We start from the raw sequence: 13774 nt of genomic DNA on the forward strand, positions 1-13774 counted from the left end.
TGGGCTCTTCCATCATTGAGAATAGGGATACTTGTGGAGCCTCCTTCTCTGCGACTTGTTTAATTGTCCAACACTATTCATGACTGCATGTGGCAGGACTGCAGAGCTGTTGTTTGTGGGATCACTTAGCTCTGTCTATCAGAGCTGTCTATCTTGATGACACACCCTTAGTCCTGTTTGGTAGCTTCACCAGGTTGACACCTCATTTTTAGGTACACTGGATGGACTCCTGACATCTCCTGGCTGGATGGTCATGGCTGAGTGGGGGATATGCCGGGGCATGAGGTTACAGATTGTGCTGGAGTACAGTTCTGCTGCTGTTAGATTAGATTAGATTACTTACAGTGTGGAAACAGACCCTTCAGCCCAACAAGTCCACGCCGACCCACCAAAGCGCAACCCACTCATTCCCCTACATTTACCCCTTTACCTAACACTATGGGCAATTTAGCATGGCCAATTCACCTGACCCACACATCTTTGGACTGTGGGAGGAAACCGGAGTACCCGGAGGAAACCCACGCAGACACGGGGAGAATGTGCAAACTCCACACAGTGTAGTCGCCTGAGTTGGGAATTGAACCCAGGTCTCTGGCGCTGTGAGACAGCAGTGCTAACCACTGTGCCACCATGCCGCCCATGATGCCTCATGAAAGCCCAGACTCGAGTTGCTGGATCTGTTTGAAATCTGTTTCATTTAGCACGGTGATAGTGCCACACAACACGATAGAGGGTATTCTCAATGTGAAGGTGGGACTTGACCTCCACTAGGACTGTGTGATGGTCACTCTTGAAGATACTGTCATAGACAGATGTGTCTGCAGCTGGTGGATTGGTGACAATGAGGTCAAGTATATTTTCTCCCCTCTTAGTTCCCTCACCACCTGCTACAGAGCCAGTCTAGCAGCTGTGTCCTTTAGGACCCGACCAGCTCCATCAGTAAAGCTGCTGCCGAGCCACTCTTTGTGGTGGGCATAGAAATCCCCCACCCAGAGTACATTTTGTGCCCTTGTCACCCTCAGTGCTTCCTCCAAATGTTGTTCAACATGGAAGAGGACTGATTCATCAGCTGAAGGAGAATGGTACATAGTAACCAGTAGGAGTCAAGGATTGCCAGTCAAGTATACACTGTGCCTACACCACTACTGGGTCTGTTCTGTCACGCTCAGATGTTGATAGTGGTATCTGGGACATTGGCTGTAAGGTGTGATTCAATGAATATTACAATGTCAGGCTGTTGCTTGGCTGGTCTGTGAGACAGCTGTTCCAGATGTTAATAAGGAGGTCTTTGCAGGGTCTGCTGGGCTAGTTCCAGGTTATCTTTCCCTTGGTTGATGCCAGGGGAGTCTGTCCAATTTCATATCTTTGAGACTTTGCAGCAATTGATATGTTCGAATAGCTTGCTAGGCCATTTCAGAGGACAGTTAAGAGTCAACCACATTGCTGTGGGCCTAGAGATACATGTAGACCAGGTGAGGATGGCAGATTTCCTTCCGTGAAGGACATTCGTGAACTGCATGGGTTTTTTTGGATAATCGGCGATGGTATCATCATCCACAATAGATTATTAATTCCACAAATTGTTTATTGAACCAAATTCCACCATTCCAACGGAAATACTACTCGGCCACTACTTTCAATTTTGTTGCTGAAGTATTATTGTAATACTATTGCTATCATTGCTAAGGCATATTGCTGCGAGAGCTTCAATCTTTTGCAACGATCTGCTGTGCTCTTCATTCATTCAGGAAAGGAATTTGAGTGACTTTTTCAGGAAATAGATGAGCATGAGGATGAAAATTCTGCTGCTGATGATGACCCACAGTGCATCAAGGATGTTGGTTTGTACTGAATAGGCTGGGGCTATTTCCCTGGAGCATCGGAGGCTGAGGGGAAATCTCATAGAGGCTTATAAAATCATGAGGGGCATGGATGAGGTAAATGGTCAAGGGTCTTTTTCCCAGGGTAGGGGAGTCTGGGAAAACTGGAGGTCATAGGTTTAAGGTGACAGGGGAAAGATTTAAAAGGGACCTGAGGGCCAATCTTTTCACTCAGAGGGTGGTGTGTGTATGGAATGAGCTGCCAGAGGAAGTGAAGGCTGGCACTATTACAGCATTTAAAATGTATCTGGATAGGTACATGAATAGGAAGGGTTCAGAGGGATATGAGCCAAGTGCTGGCAAATGGGACTAGATTAATTGAGGATATCTGATTGGTATGGACGAGTTGGGCCGAAGGGTTCGTTTCTGTGCTGTACATCTTTATGATTCCATATCCTTGTATCTGCTTCTTTTGCAAAACAAATTAAAACTGCGCTCCCTGATTCTTGATCTATGTACAAGTGTGAACAATTTCTCCCTGTCCATGCTGTCCAGACCCCCAGGATTTTGAAAAATTCTACCAGATTTTTTTTAGCCTTTTCCTCTCCGACGAAAACAGTCCCAACTTTTTCAACCTTTCCACATAACCGAGTATCTTATCCCTACAACCATTGTTATAAACTTGTTTGGCATTCTGTCCAACGTATTCATGTCATTCCAATGATGTGGTGTCAGAATTGTACAAAGTACTACAGCCAAACCTCTAACTGGTTCAACATAATCTCCCTACACTTGTACTCTATGTTCCTATTTATGAAGCCTACAATACAGTATGCTTTATTAACAAGCTCTCGCCACCTCTCCTCGCACCTTTAATAACTTACGTACCTGTATACCCAGGTCTCTCAGCTCCTATATACCTTTTAGAATCATATCCTTTATTTTGTGTTATCTCTCCATAGTCTTTGTTCCAAAGTGCATCACCTAACACCTCTGCACATTGAACGTAATCTGTCATCTATCTGACCATTCCACTGCAGTGTCAACATCTTCCTCAAGTTCTATAAAGTCCTCCTCATGGTTTACAATTCTCACAAATTTTGTCTGAAAACTCTGAAATTGTCCCTACACACTAAGATCTAGATCATTAATAACCTCTCTGCTTTCTGTCTATGAACAAACCTTGCGTCCATACTAAAATATCACGCCAACGCCACTAATCCTTATTTGGTTATATTGAATAAACCCAAGTAAATTACATCTACTGCTTCCTCTTTTCTACTCTACAAGTTACAACTTCAAAATAAACTGTAAAAAAAATCATTGTTGGACTCAACTTAGTAAAACCCTTCAATAAAACCATATTGATTTGTCCGTAGCATTCATAGTGTGTGGTTAAAATGTGCTTCATAATAGATTCCAACATTTTCCCAATGACTGCTGTCAGGATATATGGCCTGTGGTTCTATTCTCTCTGCAGTAGCATTGCACTTGTTAACTTCCAAAATGCTGGGATTATTCCAGAATCTGAAGAATTTGAAAGATCACAGCCAGCATATTCACCATCTCTGCAGTTAGCTCTTAGAGGCCAAGGCTAGAGGCACATCAGGTCCTGGGGATTTGATGAATTTTAGTCCCTCACTCTTCTCCAATAGTACTTTTCTGTGAATGTTGGTTACTTTAATTTTCTCACTTGTATTAACCTCTTGGCTAACCTCATTTTAGAGTCATATTCATGATGTCCTACAGTACAGAAGAGGACCTTTGGCCCATCGAGTCTGCTTGACCTATCTACATTAATCCCATTTCCCAGAACTTGGCCCATAATCTTGAATGTTTCAAATGTTCATCCACTTACTTTATGTCATCATCAATCCTGCCACTCTCTTTTGCTTTTCTGTTAAATATCTTGAGCTGTCTTTTTTTTAAAATATGTAACTCTGGTGTTGGGCCAAAGGGCTTGTTTCCACACTGTAGGGAATCTAATTTAATCTAATCTATCCAATGAAGCCAACGTTGTTTTTAGATTAGATTACTTACAGTGTGGAAACAGCCCTTCGGCCCAACAAGTCCACACTGACCCGCCGAAGCACAACCCACCCATACCCCTACATTTACTCCTTACCTAACACTACGGGCAATTTAGCATGGCCAATTCACCTGACCCGCACATCTTTGGACTGTGGGAGGAAACCGGAGCACCCGGAGGAAACCCACGCAGACACGGGGAGAACGTGCAAACTCCACACAGTCAGTCACCTGAATCGGGAATTGAACTCGGGTCATTGTGTTCAATGACACTCCATCTGGAGCTTTGTGGGCAATGGAGAGCTTATAGAGATCAGTGTTGTTATAGGCAGGTCATGTTTGACAGATGTGTTAGATTTCTTTGAAGTTGTAATGTGCAGGATGGATAAAGGGGCATCAGCAGACGTAGTGTACTTGGATCTCAAAAAGGCATTTGTTAAGGTGCCACATAAAAGGTTACTCTACTTAATAAGAATTTGTGAAATTGTTTTGTAACAGGATCAGACTTGGTATAAATAGGTTATTTTCAAGTTGGCAAACTGACTCTAATGGAGTCCCAAAGGGATTGGTGACGGGGTGTCAGATATCTATGATCTATATTAATGACTTGGATGAGGGAGCTGACCGTGATGTAGTCAGATCCGCAATTGATATGCAATGAATGCAAGTTGGAAATACAAAGAGACATCGAGAGGTTAAGTAAGTGGGCAAGATTTGGCAGATGAAATATAATTTGAGGTTGTCCTTGTACATGAATCACCAACTGTTAGTGTAGAGATACATCAAGCTAATAGGAAAATAAAGGGAATGTCCTTTGTTGCAAAGGAGATTAGATTACTTAGTGTGGAAACAGTCCCTTCGGCCCAACAAGTCCACACCAACCCGCTGAAGCGCAACCCACCCATTCCCCTACATTTACTCCTTTACCTAACACTACAGGCAATTTAGCATGGCCAATTCACCTGACCTGTATATCTTTGGATTGTGGGAGGAAACTGGAGCACCCGGAGGAAACCCATGCAGACACAGGGAGAACGTGCAAACTCCACACAGTCAGCCGCCTGAATCGGGAATTGAACCCAGGTCTCTGGTGCTGTGAGGCAGCAGTGCTAACCACTGTGCCACTGTGCTGCCCACTAGCATAATGTGACATAAAAGTAGGGATATCTTGCTACAGCTGTTCAGGATGTTGACGAAACCACGTCGAGTGGTATGAACAGTTTTGGTCTCTTTGAGGAGGAATATACTTGCACCGGAGGATACTCAGAGAAAGTTCAGGAAGGCAGATTCATGGGATAAAAGAGACCGTCTTATGAGGAAAGGTTAAGGCTAAGCAGTTTGGATTTATACTCATGGAAAACATTAATCCTGGAGTTCAGTTACTAGTGGAGAACCGCAAGGATCTGTTTTGGGGCCACTGCTGTTTGTCATTTTTATAAATGACCTGGGTGAGGGCGAAAAAGGATGGGTTAGTAAATTTGCAGATGACACTAAGGTCGGTACAATTGTAGATAGTGCCAAAGGATATTGCAGGTTACAGAGGGTCATAGATAAGCTGCAGAGCTGGGCTGAGAGGTGGCAAATGGAGTATAATGCAGAAAAGTGTGAGGTGATTCACTTTGGAAGGGGTAACAGGAATGCAGAGTACTGGGCTATTGGTAAGATTCTTGGTACTGTAGATGAGCAGGGAGATCTCATGTCCATGTGCCTAGATCCCTCAAAGTTGCCACCCAGGTTGATAGGGTTGTTAAGAAGGCATACGGTGTGTTAGCTTTTATTAGTAGAGGGATTGAATTTCAGAGCCATGAGGTCATGATGCACCTGTACAAAATTCTGGTATTGGAATGTATAAGATTTGGAGGAGGTTTGGCAGGGTAGATACTGAGAGGATGTTTCTTCTTGTCAGGGAATTGAGAACTCAGGGCACAGTTTCAAAAATTAAAGTTTCTCCATTAAAGACAGAGATGTAGAGGAATTTCTTCTGTCAGCCTCATTAGACTTTGGAGTTCTCTCCAAGTGGGGGGCTTGGTCACTGACTATGTTCAAGGCAGTGTTAGACAGGCTCTTGATCAGCAAGAGTCAGGGGTTATACAGGATGGGTAAGAAAGTAGAGTTGAGGCCACAGTCCAGTCAACCATTGGTGGTGGAACGGGATCCAGGGTCTGAATGGGTTGCTTCAGCTTGTTGGATAACGACACATAGGTTACATTGGAATCACAGTGATGACACCACCCACTGGAGATTCTGCCGGAGCCCTTTGTCATGTGACATTATCCGGTCTTCCCTCATAATTGCTCATAAATTCACTTGCTCTTTAACTTGAAGGTATACTTCTTGATAGTCTTAGTTTTAGACCAATGCGGCTCTATTACAGTTGTTATCTGTACATAAATTCTCAATAAATTAATTAAAATTTTTAAATAAACCAACTCACTGCACAGCTTTAGTGAGTAATTTACGGCTGATTGAGTCAAATGCTTTTGCGAGATCAACAAAATTTAACTTTTCATGTTGTTTGACACCCTTCGTAATATTTTCCATGATGTTCTCATTACATCCTGAGGTCACTGCCAGAAAGCCCTAGTGCCTGGGTTAATGTGAATTAGCTGAAAATGTGTTGCTGGAAAAGCGCAGCAGGTCAGGTAGCATCCAAGGAGCAGGAGAATCGACGTTTCGGGCATGAGCCATTCTTCAGAAATGAGGAGAATGAGCCAAGCAGGCTAAGATAAAAGGTAGGGAGGAGGGACTTGGGGGAGGGCCGTTGGAAGTGCGATAGGTGGAAGGAAGTTAAGGTGAGGGTGATAGGCCGGAGTAGGGGTGGGGGCGGAGAGGTCAGGAAGAAGATTGCAGGTTAGGAAGGTGGTGCTGAGTTCGAGGGTTGGGACTGAGACAAGGTGGAGGGGGGGAAATGAGGAAACTGGAGAAATCTGAGTTCATCCTTTGTGGTTGGAGCGTTCCTAGGTGGAAGATGAGGCGCTCTTCCTCCAGCCGTCATGTTGCTATGGTCGGGCAATGGAGGAGTCCAAGGACCTGCATGTCCTTGGTGGAGTGGGAGGGGGAGTTGAAGTGTTGAGCCATGGGGTGGTTGGGTTGGTTGGTCCGGGTGTCCCAGAGGTGTTCCCTGAAAGTAGGCGGCCGCCTACTTGTGGAACGTTTCAGCCGCTGCGTGGGTGCTCTATAATTTTCCGAAATTTGATTGGGTGTTTTTGTTGTAAGGATGCTCACAATATTTTTATTGAGAAATGAACATCCCATAAGTTATTGTTCCAGCTGATATAGAAGATTTGTTTCCTTGTCTAATCATTTATACTCCCTCCTCTCTCAGGTTTAGCCTTGGTTCTTAGTGATTCCAAGCACTTTTCATTCTGTAGCTGGAGGTGCCTATGTCTCCTGCTGGTCTAAGCCAATTTTTGATATAAATCTAAGTTCACATTTGGAGCATGCATAGACTCCCTTTTGTTAAACTAGTCTTCCACCATGACTTAGTGACAAACTATCACGTAGTATTCTCCACATTAAAAGGAGGGAGTTGAATGACTACAAAACAATAGGATTATGTACCATGACTTATTTTATTGCAGTCCTATCACAATGGTTCAATAATGATAGATTAGATTACTTAGTGTGGAAACAGGCCCTTCGGCCCAACAAGTCCACACCGACCCTCCGAAGAGCAACCAACCCAGATCCTTCACCTAACACTACGGGCAATTTAGCATGGCCAATTCACCTAACCTGCACATCTTTGGACTGTGGGAGGAAACCGGAGCACACCCACGCAGACATGGAGAGAATGTATAAACTCCACACAGACAGTTGCCCAAGGTGGGAATTGAATCCAGGTCCCTGGCACTGTGAGGCAGCAGTGCTAACCACTGTGTCACTGTGCCACCCAGGTTCTGCATATGCTATCAAGTTTTATCAAGTTTTATTATTAATGATATGGTCAGTCTTACCATTTGAGGCTTTTACACCCCTTTGTATGTAACATCTTTTATAGAAAGTTTATGACTTATTGTATTATTACCCGTACGTGGAGAGTAGTCTTTTCAATTGTAAGTTTCCCTTCCTCAACCAGTATTCCTGGAGTCAGTCAGACAGCATAGTGCATCAGGCTTGGAATCCTGGCCAAAGCACTCCTGAGGGTATGGCTGAGATTAAACAAATCCCGAGACTCAGTGGGATTGTGTATTCAAAGAATACATGGTCTCCTTTTCACAGGGTGAGATACACAAGCCTTTGGTGTTACTAACAGCGTGTGGAGATAGAGAAACTAATCCAGCCTGGCAGCTATAGCTGGAGCTCCTCAGCGAGTTTTGAGAAGATTTGACATTCCGACTGGAATTCTATCAACAAACACATCGAGTTAGACCCCATCTACTGCCCCCTGAGAAAAAGAACAGGAAATGACATCACAAGCCCAAATAAACCCAAACATATAAATAGAAAGCAGGAATCATCAGCAGTGCTTTGCTCGGAGGCCCACTGAAGATGTTACCTAGTAGGGTGACGAAACGTCTGGAAATGAACCTTCCAGCTCAGCAAGCAAACCTACATCCTGCAGCTCCTCAGTTATGCCCAAATTAGACAGCTCCACAAGGCTCTGCCTGTATCAACTTCTGAAATCTTAATACAATGAGCAGAGCCGACTCCTACGTAGTACTCTAACTGGAAGGATGGAGAGAAGAGGTAGGTTCCCCAAGATAGATTTATTCATGGGGCTCTGTCAGGTTCTGATGACTATGTCAAAAAGGAATCTCTGCCATTTGTTATCAACCAGACCCAGACCCCTCAATACATATTAAAAAGGTAGCCTAGACCCTAACGTTTCTTATTTTAAAGGTAGATGTGAAGTGCTGTGTTCCAGATGCAGTGTGACTGGTCAAACTACTTGATGTTAAGCAAAGCACAATTTACTTAAACACAATTGTTAAAATACAAACAAAAGAAAGAGGAATTTAGAATAGCTTAGCTATTGGAAAATGTCAATAGGTACAATAACTATTACTAATTAACTGTTCCAATATAGTAATACCCGATAAACACACCCATTAGCAAAAAGGCAAATTCAGACACTGATTCTTAAATGCAGTTCTCCAATCCAGGAGGAAAAAACATCAAGAGAAGGTTTAAGAGAATAGCAGCTGGCAATCATTCACGTTTGCTTCCAACTCTTTTTAAGATCGCAAAGGCTTCTGATACTACTGAAAAAAAAACCCAAAGCCCAGAGAAGTGGATCTGTGAGAGCTGGCTACACCCAGGCTGTTCCAAGTTTAAAAAAAATCCAACACCTCAAGTTATTCCCCTAAGTAATTTCAGTAACTGGTTTGGCATCTCTCCTTACAACCTCTCTTCAAATGGAATCAGGACAAAGTAACCTTTTAAAGTGACAGCATCATCATATTTTGTAACTCCAGTAGCAAGTCATACCATTCAGATTCCGAACTGTCCCAGCCACCATTCACAGGTTGATGAATCTAACAGTGATGGGCTTTTGTAATTGTGTGGTCGGGTTAGACAACCACCTGGTGTACAGTGACACCTGAGATACACACTTATGGCAACTGGAAGCCCTCTTACAGAAAATATAGTTAGCTGACCAACTGGTCAATCTCAAGTCAAAAATTGTGGTGCTGGAAAAGTGCAGCCAGTCAGGCAGCAAGCGAGGAGCAGGAAAATCGACATTTCAAGTATAAGCTCTTCATCACATTCCTGATGAAGAGCATATGCTCGAAACGTCAGCTCTCCTGCTCCTCGGATGCTGCCTGACTGGCTGCGCTTTTCCAGCATCTGCAGGCCTCACTTTCTGCCAGTGGTCAATCTCACAAACAGTGAGTTTGGTCAAGCCCAAGTGACCCATCTAGGTAGAAGCTATTCTCCAGTTCCCTATTCCCAGGATAAAGCAGGAAATCATGCGGTTCTTAGGAATGTGTGGATTTCATTGAAAGTTTGTCCCTGTAACGGTGGGGTTTATGGCCAGTCAGTTCCCTATTCACAGGGGGATTCACTACACTCAAACTGTCCCCTTGAGTTGTGGAGTCCTCCAGAGAGAGAGAGCCCTGAGAGACAGAGCCTGCAAATTCCATGTGCAAGGATTGGGAGGGGAAGCGGTGGAGGGGTGGGGAGGCGGAGAGGTGGTGGAATTGATCAGGGCTAGCCATGCCTTACCCTCCTGGGTCTTAGTGCACATCCTGGGTATACTGACGACAAGTATCTGCAATTTTTTAAAAAACTCAGAGCTTCTAACAAATCACATTTTCAATTCCCACGTAAAATCAATTAAAGATAGGACTTCTGTTTAAACACTGATTTGCATCAAAGGTACAGGTCATTCAGCCCATCTGATTCAGGCCAGGGCTTCTGCTCTACACAAGCCACCACCCATCCCTCTGCAGTGTATCCTTTCTCCCTCATGCATCTATCATCCCGTAACCTTCTCGGCAAATTTTGGAAACCTGGGAATGGCTGAGAAACACCATCCACAGTTGAATTTCTGACCTCACACAAGTCCTGCACACAGGGTTCTACGTAGTATAACATCCAAACACTCAGCCTGTCGAAATATCCACTGATGTTTGACAGCATCTGCTCATGGTGTTAATACATGTGGTAGGGGTCAGGGAGGGAATATTCCAATTCTTGAACATTATTAGTAACATCAAGAACAATCCTGTCGGTGTATAAAGTGTGATTTACACTTACTCAGTCAGCAATGGGACAAGGGTGTTTTGGGAAATACAGTGTGATATTATCTTGGCATAAGATAGATTTGTAGTACTCCTTGCTGGATAAGTCAGTCAGTGCAGCAATGGTGTCCTCTTTAAAAACTTGAATTTATATAGTGCCTTTCATTACCCTCGGCCATCTAACTGGGTTTTATGGCAGTCACTGCTGTAGGTAGGAAAGACAGTGGTCAGTTTGAGTGTTGCGAGGACCACGCAAACAACTAGATGAACATGAAAATTGAATCTAAATTTTAGATGTTGTTTGAGTGTAATGAGACAACAGTAAATGCAAGAGTAGACCATTCCGCCCATCAAAGCTATTCATTCCAGTTATAGTTTATGTTCAAGTTCAGTTCCAGTTCCCTGTCTGATCCCCATCTCCCTTAATTTCCTAAAGGCCCCAAAGTTGATTGGTCTTACTCTCGATTATATTTAACAACTGAGCATCCCGGGTTCTCTGGAGGTTACAGATTTCCAATGATTCACAACCATTTGAAATGACTCCTCACCTCAGTGTTAAATGGCTGACCCTTTTACCTAAGGCTATACTTGGAACAACTCTGCCATTTGAATAGGGTGTGCAGGCTAACACTAATATTCTAATTTATTTACCAGCAGAACATTACATTGAAGCAAGGATGTGCTGCAAGTGACTGAAACTGTGAAACAGCAGTAAAGAAACAGGCCTGTCTCTTCTTGAGGTAAAAACAATGACTACAGATGCTGGAAACCAGATTCTGGATAAGTGATGCTGGAAGAGCACAGCAGTTCAGACAGCATCCAACGAGCAGCGAGATCGACATTTCGGGCAAAAGCCCTTCATCAGGAATAAAGGCAGTGAGCCTGAAGCATGGAGAGATAAGCTAGGGGAGGGTGGGGGTGGGGAGAGAGTAGCATAGAGTACAATACGTGATTGGGGACTCCTGTTAACATTCTCTGTTTCTCTTCCCACAGATGCTGCCAGACCTGCTGAGATTTCCCAGCATTCTCAGTGTTTGATTAACGTCCTGTTGTTGTCTTGTTTAGCAATGAGATCATCACTCTGTAAATAGAGTGCATTTCTGCTGGTTCAAAGTGTGATTGCATCTGCCTCTAGTATTTACAATATAGATAGTACAGCAGTTACTTGTTGATGAATAATCCAGGGAACATAATTTTTAAAAAGTTGGTGTCAGGACGTGTCAGAATTGTGAATGAACCTGACGAGTTCACTCATGCCCCTTTTCAATGCCCCATCCTTATCTGGAACCCAAATAGAACACCAGTCCCATAATAACTGACTGACCTTCTGCCCACTGAAATGACTTGGCAGTCTTGTCCGTTGTATTAAAAAGGCTGCCTTTCGCAGAGAAACGGTCAAGAAATGCCAGCCTCACCACTGATGCCTGCATGCCAAGAGCAAATAAAGAGAATATTCACTGAACAATCCGTTCCATTGAACCTAACAGTGGGGGCACGTTGAATCCAGAGTTGATGGAATTATCTGGGGAAGCACTCCTGGCTCTATATCTATTGGAGAAAGGTATCAGGGAATGTCAGGTCCTTAATGTAGGGAATGCTTGAATTCCCAATGATGTGAGAATTCCAGCAGACAGCTTGGCAAGCCCAGTTATTATGACTTTTTAAATATGTATTCTTCTTAGTTCAATGGGATATGGGCCTAGCTATGGGCCAAGACGCAGGCAGGTGGGACTGAATTAGTTTGGGATTATGTTCGGCATGGACTGGTTGAACCGAAGGGTGTGTTTCTGTGTTGTATGACTCCACGATGTCAAGGTCAGCATTTGTTTATCTCCTCAATTGCCCTTCGCTGTCAGCCTTGCTACAAAATTCCATAGGGGTGTCGAATCAAATTATCGTGGGCCTGGAGTCGACCAGACTAGGTAGGGATGTGAAATTTCCCTCTCCAAAGGATATTGATGAGCAGGATTGGTTTTTGCAATAACCCATGATTATTTTGTGGTCACTCCCATGACAGAGACCAGCAATCAATTCCAGATTTTATTAGCTGAATTTAAAACCCACTAGCTCACATGCTGGTATCTGAATCCATGTCCCCAGGGGATCACGAATCTAACGACTTTAATGTAGATTGGGGTTCCTGAGAGGCTTGGAATACTGATATGAGGGACCGGTTGACGTTCCTGTGCCCTCACTCATTGCTAAGGAATACTGGCTCAATGGCCAGTTAAAGAAAGGTTGGACAGTGCTGCTGATAGCACTGACCCCAGCACGTTTGGCCGCCTCATTAGGAAATGGTACGGAGTGCGGTCAAACAACACAACGTGGAGCTAACACAGATTTCCAAAGAGCTGGAAGGGCCATGGGAATGCAGGAGGTGTGGTTACCATGGCAAGTTTACATCTCCACAACTCCATCTAGAGAGGGGTCCAGCCCTGACTGCTACAGGGGGTTTGCTGCTGTGAAACTGGAGTTGGTAGGGAGGGGTGGACAATCCTCACTCTTCAAAAGTTCAGCCTTTTGGGAAGTTTGTACCTTTTACAACAAGCAAATTCCGCTGAGCACCAGCTGGTGGGGCTGTGGAGCCATAAAAAGGTTCTCTCACCGACAGCTTCACAAAGATGTTATTGGAACGTGGTCCCTCTGCAGAGCATAGGGACTCTTGAGCATCAATTCAACTTTAGGTTTGGTCTTGAGACTACTCTAGAGTGTGTTGGAGATCTTACAGCCTGCTTCTGCATGGGCACCCAGTCTCACTACAGTTGGCCTGGGGAAGTGTACCGGCCTGAGCAGAAAGGACTTACATTTATATAGTGCCTTTCACACCCTGGGGCAGTCCCAAGGCCCTGCTGAGGTGCTTCTCAAAATGCCCTTCTTTCCTTATGCCCAAAACGTCGATTCTCCTGCTCCTTGGATGTGCTTTTCCAGCAACACATTTTTCAGCTCTGACATCCAGCATCTGCAGTCCTCACTTTCTCCTAGTGCTTCTCAAAATGTCTTGATTACAGAAATGTGGTGGCCAATTTAGACACAGCAAGATCCCACAGCAAGCAACAGCACCAGACTGACTGCTTTAGGGATGTTGGATCTTCAATGCCCACCTGTGAGGGCACTGGGGAGGGTGATTGAGCAGCAGTCTCTCACGCGGAGGATGGTATTTGGGAGCTTGCTGTGTGTAAGTTGGCTGCCACTAAAATTGCTGTACTTCAGAAAAAGCGAATGGGCTGTGAGGTATATGGA

Source organism: Hemiscyllium ocellatum, chromosome 3 (assembly GCF_020745735.1).
Source record: "Hemiscyllium ocellatum isolate sHemOce1 chromosome 3, sHemOce1.pat.X.cur, whole genome shotgun sequence".
In the NCBI taxonomy this organism is placed as follows: Eukaryota; Metazoa; Chordata; class Chondrichthyes; order Orectolobiformes; family Hemiscylliidae; genus Hemiscyllium; species Hemiscyllium ocellatum.